The 9,283-nt window shown below is 42.8% G+C and overlaps 2 long non-coding RNA genes across 3 annotated transcripts; one reads left to right on the top strand and one right to left on the bottom strand.

Annotated features, from left to right (window-relative positions):
* Window positions 1-20: 20 nt before the first annotated feature.
* On the bottom strand, window positions 21-9,277 carry LOC115299741. 2 transcript variants are annotated; one of them, XR_003912314.1, is made up of 3 exons: window positions 8,771-9,277; window positions 2,155-2,202; window positions 21-263 (listed from the first exon to the last, which is right to left on the bottom strand). It is a non-coding gene; the product is annotated as an uncharacterized LOC115299741 (long non-coding RNA). The 2 variants fall into 2 exon arrangements; XR_003912313.1 differs by lacking the exon at window positions 8,771-9,277 and adding an exon at window positions 2,836-3,118.
* Window positions 54-6,445, top strand: LOC115299740. Its single transcript, XR_003912312.1, has 3 exons — window positions 54-289; window positions 1,295-1,446; window positions 6,163-6,445. It is a non-coding gene; the product is annotated as an uncharacterized LOC115299740 (long non-coding RNA).
* Window positions 9,278-9,283: the final 6 nt, after the last annotated feature.

Genomic DNA, 9,283 nt, shown 5'->3' on the forward strand with positions numbered 1-9,283 from the left:
CGCCTCCCTCGCCGCGGGCACGCGCCCATCCGCCCGCCCGTCGAGGCCAAGGCGCCGAGTTCCTCCCAGCCGGCGCGCAGGCGCACGGGGGAGGGAGGAACACGGAGCCGGGAAGGAACGCTCGCGCGCCGGGTCCCGGTGCGCAGGCGCGCAGTTGTGCGGGGAGCTGACCGCGGGGCGGGCGCTCAGTCAGGCTTGGGGCTCTGCGCGTGCGGGGGCAGGGACAGCCTCCAGCCCCTCGAGCAGGGGTCCCAGGCGCCGGTCTGGAAGAAGAAAAGAGAGAAAGGAGGTTGGTTTTGATAGGGCTGCGTGTCAAAGCGGGTGCCAATGCCCCCTCCTAGGAGTAGCTAAGGCTCCTTCCCCCGCTCACCCTTCGGTCAAGAGCTGGCCATTTCCGGGCAGTTGGATCCCCGCCTGCTTGGGAAAGTGTCAGAAGAGAGCCGCCCTTCTCTCTGCCCAGCAAAGCAGGGACGGCTTCAAAAACCCATCCCTCTCAATCATTAGCTTGTAACGTTTGGCAACTTTATTTTATATATGATTGTGAAACCTTTTGCAAGATATTCTAGATGATTGTTATGAGATACCAGGAATAGAACTGAAATGAGGCGGTTACACGTCTAATATTGCATAAACGATTCATATAGAGGATTTACTGTAATTTAACATTTAAGCATAGGAACGGGTCAGACCTCTGGCCTTTCCAGTCCAAGGCCTTTAAAGATCACAGACTTTTATATAAAGATCAGTTTACAACCTTTGGGAAAATCCACAAAGTTAAGGCAACTGTACTGAGTCCAGAAAAATAGAATTGTTTAGAACAGTCAACAACTCAATTTTCTTTTCAATTTTTTACCTACAGAAATAAATATCAAAGACCTGGAGCTTCAAGTACATACTAGATTTTAAATATTTGGTCTCATTCTCCTTAAATAGGTTCCAACTTATCACCGAGCTATGTTTTGAATTGGAAAATATGATCACCATAATCAATAGCACTAATACCTGGAGTCATCTGTGCATATTTAGTTTCTTTCCTTCCACAGAGCTAGCTGTCAGCACAGAGCCCGACGCAGGGCTCGAACCCACGCACCATGAGATCATGACCTGAGCCAAAGCCGGACGCTTAACCGACTGAGCCACCCAGGCGCCCCATAACATAAGTTTCTTAATGATTGTGTCACACTGAGAGTCACATCAACTTTCTTGTATTTGATTTAATAATAGTCTGTACTAAATAAACTTGATCTCAGCAGGTGTGACGAATTGAGATAACCTCTCTTCCCTCCTTTCTTAGGATATTCAGAAGCTAAGCAAGCCCTCACTTTACACAGTTGCCAACAATTACAGTGGAAGATGTGCTAGCTCAAGGGCTAACCTTACCATCCATTTGAAATGATTTTTGGAATTTTGACAAATTACTTCTCAAACTTCGAGATTCTGAGACAGGTAATTTAAGTGGTTTTTATGCTATTTTCCTAGCTTATGTTTACATGTTTTCTATTTCAACTTTTTTTTTTTTTTTTTTTTTTACTGTTTTGGAAACTTCAAGTCAGAAACAGAAAGAGGAGGTAAGGTGGCAAAGAGTTAGAAGCAGAAAAGCCCTACTCTAATAGTGGCACTCATTCATAATTTAGTTAAGGTATTTAGTGCTACCCAGGAGGTTCATCTTGTCTTCATGCAAATCAGTCATTAAATGAAATGGAAATTTGTGTTCTTGAAAGTATTATGGAATTGATTTCTCAGTAAAAGCAAATCAAACCACATTCAGATGTAGCATAAGCCGTTTACATTTGGTCATTTTCTGTCACAGGAACTATCACGTAAGGAAAGCTAGGCCAGCATACCATTAACCTAAACTCATGAACTATACAGTCCTGTATACATGGGTACAGTTAGCAATGAGCTGAAATGCATGTTTCCATGAAGCATGAATTTCAATATAAACCACCACAATTTGAAACACATTTTAAAATGTAATGGAAAATAACTCATTTAAAACCCGATAGGCTATGAATTAGCTGAAACCTCTTGGGAAAGAACAAAGTGTCACCATGAAGAACAGAAGAGATTCAGCTCACTTACATTAAGAGGAGCAACTAACAAAGAAGAGGATTCAGAAATAGGGTCTTGCAATTAGAGAAGGGGATATCTCACCTTGAATGCAGAGTTCAGTTAAAATCATGCTGGAGAAAAATTCAAGGGCTGAAAAAAAAAGGGGGGGCTTTTAGATGCAAAATCATTAGGAGAGACTATTAGAGTAGTTATTAAATACGGTATCCGTCTAGGACTCCCACAGAATAAAAGGATAAACTAGAACAAAATAAGAACCAATAAAAATGTTTTATACTACTTTCTCCATGGCACAAAAATTAGGGGACATTAAGTGAAAATTAAAGCAAAACGTTTACCAACTAAAAATTTTTTTTAACATACATGCAAATTGTTTAACAAAGTTGAATTAAATTCTCCCAAAGACCTTTACGGATCACAGACTGTCAAAAAGATTAGGAACAAATATCAAATTAAGAGAATAGCAATTCTCATTTTGTCAGAGATTTATCAAACAACTGAGAAACAGTCTCTCTTTAACAAGGTAAAGGCTAGCGAAATCCCATCAAGTATCATTTGATACCACCTTATACTCAGGATCTCTGGAAGTGTTAGTCAAAATACCTGTTTGGCACCAAAAATAGCAACCAAAGTATTCATGTTAGTTTCCTGGGTTTTTGAAAATCTGATCTCTATTTCTGAAGAGAATTCTGTTTATAAAATGTCAACATATATCGGCCTACATATATAGATTATTTAATGAATAAGACACATTTCAACTCTTACCTGTTCAAATGCTTAATCTGTTCCTTTGATGCAAATATAAATATCCACCTTTATTAAAGTTAATCGTTGCAGGTCAAAAATATTGCCCACATTCCTCACTGATTCTTTCAGCATAACACTCCTTGACCATGAATTGAAAAAAACACTGATGGTATGAATGAGAAACCTTAATGCATAATGGAAGTAGCCCTAGGTTAAGAGTTAAAATTCCCAGTTCCAATTTTGTCACTGGCTATATGACGTAGGCAAATCAATTAAATCCTTAAAAGTCTCAATATCCTTATCTGCAAAATGAATATAAAAAATATGCTTTCTCTACCAAAAAAGGTTGCTAGAAGTATCAAAGAAGATAATATATGTAAAAGGATTTGGAAAAAACACAACATAAAAATATCAATAATATTAATAAGTTGACCACTAATTTCATACTTATATCAAAAATAAACATCACTTGAGAGTAAGATCATACTATTAACAATTTTCAGTTATAGCCAAGTCCTGGAGTCAAATCAAAATGCAGTAATTGCATATTAAGTGCACAGTTCCTTGGTTTTGTGGGGGTTTTTTGCTGACTTTTTCTATTGCAAATCTCTTAACAACAAAACTGGTGAGTACATGCCCTTTGCACAGCCCTGAATCGAGTATTTGAATTTTTTTCAGTGCCTTTCATTTTATTGGCCATGTATCAGGAAACACTGGGAAAGCTTTTCTCTATTTCTGTGCTTGTTACAAAATATTTACAACGGCAGAATTTCTTCACAAGCATTTATCTTTGTGTGTTTTCAGTAGCAATGCAACCTGCTGTTATTCTGATTTTTAAATTATTTTAACAATTAATAACTGATGCTCACTGAAAAAGATCAAAAAGTAGGTTGTGATCTCTCCTTTCATCTATGATAAGTAGATGGTGAAGTGAATCTCCTCATTTAAGTATTAAAGGTAATTCAGAAAGGTAACATTAAAGCAGAAGCATCTGCAAAGGAAAATTAAAATAGATGTGTTTTTAATCAGGTCTTATTTTCACACTGTGAGGACCTCCTGTATTTAGCATGCTAGACATGCTCAAAGCGTTCAGTCATGCGTAATGGAAGCCCAGTTGGGGAAAGCATCTGAGCCTCAAACTCAGGCTTTGAATGCTAACCCAGCCAATAGAGCAGATAAATTAATATCAGCACTTGAACAGGAGGACAGAATCATTACCAGATATTTGACAAGAATTTGGTTACAAATCTAGTCCCAAGCAATTAAAATTAAACTATTTCATGATAAAAACATATACTTAAGATAAAAGCGCTGGTTTCTAAAGGCATTATATAAAAATACATTAACTGGCTCTAAAATGATGAAAGCCTACATGACAATACAAATTCCTTCTATTATTAGAATCCATTTTTTTCAAAACAGTAGAAAATTAAGCAGACAACACTACTGTATTAGTCTCAGAGTGTTTGACATATTGCTAGTTCTGAGAGTCAATTGGTAAAAAGACAGACTAGTCCATTAACAGACTTATTTTGATAAAGCAGGCTCACTCTGGTGGAATTACATATACATAAATTATCAGAACTTCAATCAACTGAACATTAGCCAGCTAGCCCTCTAAATCATTCTTTCAGCAAGCCAACATTTCATAATCCATTTTCCTGTTCACCCTCCTGGAAAGCTAAATAATTTATTCCACATTGTTTTTAGTTTTCCAGAAACAAATGTAATGGCTGATATTTTCTTTTAAAAAATCAATTCTCATGTTTCTACCATTTCTACCAGGAAAGTTGCTAAAAGTAACTCCCCCCGCCCCGCTATAAGGAAATACTGCTAATGTACCTAATATTTACAATTACAAACATGATTAAGATTTATGGCACTGGGGAAAAAATGCACTGGATGGATATTTTCAATTATATTCATCACAGCTCTACCTATGTGATACAGTGTTAGTTTCAGGTATATGATATAGCGATTCAACAATTTTATACTGAGTGCTCACGATGACAAGTGAAATCCCCTTCACCAATTTCACCCATGCCCTCACCCAACTCACCTGAAACTTAAATTTTTTTTTAATTTTTTAAATGTTTTTTAAATTTATTTTTGAGAGACAGAGAGAGCACGAGCAGGGGAGGGTCAGAGAAAGAGGGAGACACAGAATCCGAAACAGGCTCCAGGCTCTGAGCTAGCCACCAGCACAGAGCCCAACTCGGACCCGAACCCACGAACCATGAGGTCATGACCTGAGCTGAAGCTGGACGCTTAACCGACTGAGCCACCCAGGCACCCCTGAAACTTAAATGTTTAAGAAATTTTTGTTCATCTATATATTTGTAAAATTTTCCTCCATACCCTCTTTGGTTAACATATACTGCTTTTATAATTAGAAAAGGCTATAATGAAATGACTTTTTGAAGTCAGCATCTGGGTTACTTAAGGATTTCTTTGAAATGTTGATGCTGGACGCTACTAAATTAACATATTTATGAGAGATTTCATTCAACCTTTTAAACCTCTATTGCTAATCCTCATGTGAGAAAAGATAACCTCTTCACTAGAAGTGCTATACTTTAACCAGAACACCTCACGTATTGAAGATTGTAACTTTTAAACATTGGAGAGTCAGAATATAAATAATGCAAATCAAGGCTATGGATTAACTGAAAGAAGACTATCAAAAGTGTAGTCGATGGAATCTCAAAAACAGTACTACCAAATGAAACGTGTTTACTAACTTGTTACATAGCTTTTGAAATTTTCAGCAGACTCGGGATTTAAGCTTCTCTGCTTTAGTCTGAAGTAGAAAATTTAAACCAAAAATTATTTATGTGCTCATTTGAAATGTGTTTTGAAAACTGTTTCCTAAATTCAATTATTACTATTTGATAGTAATGCCTCTTTAATCACATCACTGTCTCAGATATTTTGCATTAATCTTGAAGATGGTAATAATTGCTAATTTTATATAATTAGACATTATTTTTTTCATTTTTAACATTTATTATTGAGAGACAGAGACTGAGCATGGGAGGGGCAGAGAGAGGGAGAGATACAGACTCTGAGACAGGCTCCAGGCTGTGAGCTGTCAGCACAGAGCCCTATGGGAGGCTCAAACTCACAAACTGCAAGATCATGACCTAAGCCAAAGTCAGTCACTTAACCGACTGAGCCACCCAGGCGCCCCAGATATAGAAACCTTTTGGCTTAAAACAAAACCACACTATTTAAAGACAAGGTAGGATATGATGCCTTCCTGAATTAACTGCTGGTATTATTTTTAAGACTTAAAAAAGTTAAATTTCAGGATTTTGATAGAGGCACTCAATGAATTTTTTTCAGGCTATATACTACAGGTGTCATGGAAACCACTCACACTTCATTTTAGAAAATACTTCAGCTGAAAAGAGAATGACTCAGGATAACTCTCTTAAAAGGATGCTCGATTTAAATGGTCATTAAAACTTTTTTCTTTTCAAGAAAACAGGATCATTAAGAGTCACAGCTAAGATTTCACTGTATACTGTAGTTAACTAGTGGAAGGGGATTGGTGGAATGAACTACTAAAATGGATCTGTGTTTTCCCCACCACACAAGATGATTTAAACACATACCCAAGCATAAAACTTTCACTTAAAAAAAATTCACTCAGAGGTGGCTTCAAATGGGATACTTTTTTTTGTCTTTCACAACTTTATATATCGTTCACCTCAAGATAAGTTTCCAGAGATTCTAATTATTAGACCCCAATAAGAATTTTGTTTTTATGCCTATTTAAAATTATAAAAGGTACAAATAAATAAATGTACAACTTAAGAAAAAAAAAAGTCGGGGTGCCAGGGTGGTCCGGTGGCTAGAGCATACGACCCTTGATCTTGGAGTGCTGAGTTCAAGGCCCAAATCGGGTGTAGAGTTCACTTACTAAACAAAAGAATTTTTTAAATTACAAAACGTACAAACAAAATTTTCTTCCCCTTACTTAGTGTTGTCCTTACTTTAGGGACTTTGGCCTCAAAGACTCATTAACCATGATTTGTTAGGATAGAATCTCTAACTGAAATTCTACGAATTCAAAGGACATGATTTGGTCATTTCCAAGCAAATTATAGCCTTGTTAGCAGGGGTAGAATTCTGCTTGCTAGTACTTCAACAGCCTCTGGATAGCTTTTCATATATTAAGAGTTCCTATTAGGAATCTGGCACCAACTCAAAATTCCCACCCGGAAGAAAGATCTTCCTTCCTTAGGACCCACAGCGTGGCTCCGCCCAGAGCCTTGACCTGACCTGACCTCAGACTCTGCGTGGTCAATGGTGCACTCGCACCTGCAAGCAAGTTAGCGCTGCCCAGCAACTTCAGAGCCCAAATGCGGCTCTCGACCATAAAATGTCTGTCTTTAGGAGCCCCCAAGGTGCCTTCCTCGCGAACAAACGCGCTCTTTTAAACATCTAGGAGGATCTGAAGGTACGTTGTGCGTTAAACGAATATAGAAAGTCAATTACTCCACCAGTGAAACGAATGTCCTTCAAAAAGAAGGGGGCGAGGAAACGAAGCTCAGGACTGGAGACGCAGCAGACCTCCATGCCCTGCCAAGGGAACCTCACTTTAGCCTGCTGGATTTCAGAACCAGGCTGGCATGGAAGCGGATTACAAGGCAAGATAAAAGAGCTTGAGGTGACGGGGGGGGGGGGGGGAAGCACTATTTTAAAAACCCACAACCCTGGCAGTAATTTCCACCACACTCCTAAGGGGAGAGGAAAGGAAAAATAACACCAAAGGCACCTTGAGAAGGAGTAAAAGCTGTTACTATGGTTACCACTCGGCGAGCTCAATTCTGCCCAAAGAGACCGAGCGATACGCCCAGGCCCTTTCTTTGTCCGCGTCCACACACCAACCACAAACCTAGCGGCCAGCCCCGCTGGAGGTTTGCGTCGGCGACCGAGGGCTGCGTTCCAAATAAAGGACACCTTTTAGTGAGCAAGAACTGCAGGCAGCGCCTGAGGGAAGCCAGCGCGGCCACCACCTAGTCTCTGGGCCAGGGCCGTCCTCCCCTCCCCGCTTGGAGAAGGCTCCACCACACTGCAGGCGCCGAATCCGGTCAGGAGCCGGACCAAACATGGCGCAGGCAGGCGTGGAAGGGAGCCAACCAGGCACAGTTGGACCTCATCCCTTCGGCACAAGGAAAAGTCTCAGCTCCCGGAAACCGGCGGGCAGAAATGTTAACCCCTCAAGACGCTACAGTTTCCCCGAGTGGGAGCTGAGGAAACTGTGAGTAGGACGCAACCGAGGGGTCAGACGCACTTCAGAGCAAAGACGCTACCGCAGGCTGCGCGGAGAACGCAGCTCGGCGGAGATAACCTGCTGCGCAGGCGCGCGATTCACAGACGTGAGCGCCTCGGACCCGCCCCTCCCCCTACTTCTCTCAAAGGCCCGGGGAGTTGCCCCAACGCGCTGGCGCGACGGCGGAACGTGGGGGGAGGGGAAGAAAACCTGTTCCCTTCATTGTGAGAGCGAACAGCCCCGCCCCGCACGGCGCGCGCGCACGTCCCACTCTCACACTTGCACACGCGCGCGCCGAACTTGCCGCCCAATCCGGCGCGCATGCTCCGGGAGGGAGGTGGGGGCTGAGCCTGCGGCTTTTCGCTGCTGGTTCCCTGAGAAGTTTCTGGAAAGACGGAGCCCAAGGGAAGCTGGGGGATGGGGAGTACAGGGAAGCCACCGTTTGAGAGAAAGAAAGCGAAACATCCGAAACACACCGACACCGCCCAGCTTCCATTCCTCACGTCATGGCCGAGGCAAAGCACAAGAGCATCGAGACCCTCACACTGGAGGGTTAAAGCTTGGGGACCGCAGCAGCCGCTCCTTCCTCTGCCTGGGTCCAGCCCCAAGACACCTGACCACGGGGAGAAGGGAGAGGGCAAGGGGGAGCGATGAAAAACCTAAAACGCTCACTGCAGGCTTGCGTGGAGTGAAAGCCGACATCCGCCCTCTGGAGCTGCCCGTGCACTCGTGGGCTGCCCATGGCTCTTCTCTGGGTCTCGGGCGTGAGTTGCGCACTGGGACTCTACGCGGCCGCCGAAGTGCTGGCTCGGCAACTCCTTAACCCCTGTTTCCTCAATTCCCCCCTCATTTGGGGGGGGGGGTGTCCTTGGTCCCTCTTCCTGTCTTCACTTTGGTGGCCAAGAGCTAAAGCTGCGGGTATGCAGACACTAGTAAAGGGGTGTTCCCTGCCCGCGCCAGCCCGAGGAGCGTCTTGGGCGGGCAAGGGTCGCCTGGCTGTTGTGCGACGTTCAGTTCTCTCCAGTTTTTGTTCCCTTAAGTGAGAGCCTCCGGCAGTGGGGCAAGTTTGGAAGCGCAAAGGCGGCACACACACAAAGGCGCCGCCTCGTCTGCCGAGTCGAGGAGCGCCGGCCGGCGAGCTGTGTGGGGCGCGAAGGCGCGCCGGTGCCCAGGGAGGCTCGCCCC

This window comes from Suricata suricatta, chromosome 8, assembly GCF_006229205.1.
Source record: "Suricata suricatta isolate VVHF042 chromosome 8, meerkat_22Aug2017_6uvM2_HiC, whole genome shotgun sequence".
Taxonomy (NCBI): domain Eukaryota; kingdom Metazoa; phylum Chordata; class Mammalia; order Carnivora; family Herpestidae; genus Suricata; species Suricata suricatta.